The 401-nt window shown below is 41.4% G+C and overlaps 1 protein-coding gene across 1 annotated transcript in view; it reads left to right on the top strand.

The window, feature by feature from the left end:
• The window catches only part of LOC119585981 (transmembrane protein 45B-like), a gene marked incomplete in the record, with an annotated part of 7,383 nt that overhangs the window by 5,646 nt on the left and 1,336 nt on the right, over positions 1-401 (top strand).

Raw genomic sequence — 401 nt, 5'->3', positions numbered from 1 at the left:
CTTAACGTCACATATCCTACAGTTACTATTCCCAGTCTAGTAACACGAATTTCAACTACAAATCATCTACCTGTCTCTTCCGGTCATACTGAACTGTCATGGTCATTTGCCTGGGATTTTGTAAGGTACCAGACAGTAAGGCCAAGGGGCAGAGTGGATCTCTCGTGGCCCAGAGGAAAGGGAAATGGATTTTCGTCAGCAGTTGGATTGAGTTTTCCACCTTTTCCAACTTGGTGTCTGCAATCTGATTTAGATTTTACATGTTGTGGTTACGAGTTATTATCCCATTATTTGCAGCAGCCTCGTCTTCATCCCATGTTTTATTTGGTCTTCTTTTGATTTCTATTTCTCCCTCCACCCTTTTCTTGTGTTTGAGCTTGTTTTACTCCTTACATTATGCA

Source organism: Penaeus monodon, chromosome 20, assembly GCF_015228065.2.
Source record: "Penaeus monodon isolate SGIC_2016 chromosome 20, NSTDA_Pmon_1, whole genome shotgun sequence".
NCBI classification, from domain to species: Eukaryota; Metazoa; Arthropoda; class Malacostraca; order Decapoda; family Penaeidae; genus Penaeus; species Penaeus monodon.
The sequence above is the reverse complement of the archived record's forward strand: the minus strand, read 5'-3'. Positions and strand labels throughout refer to the sequence as shown.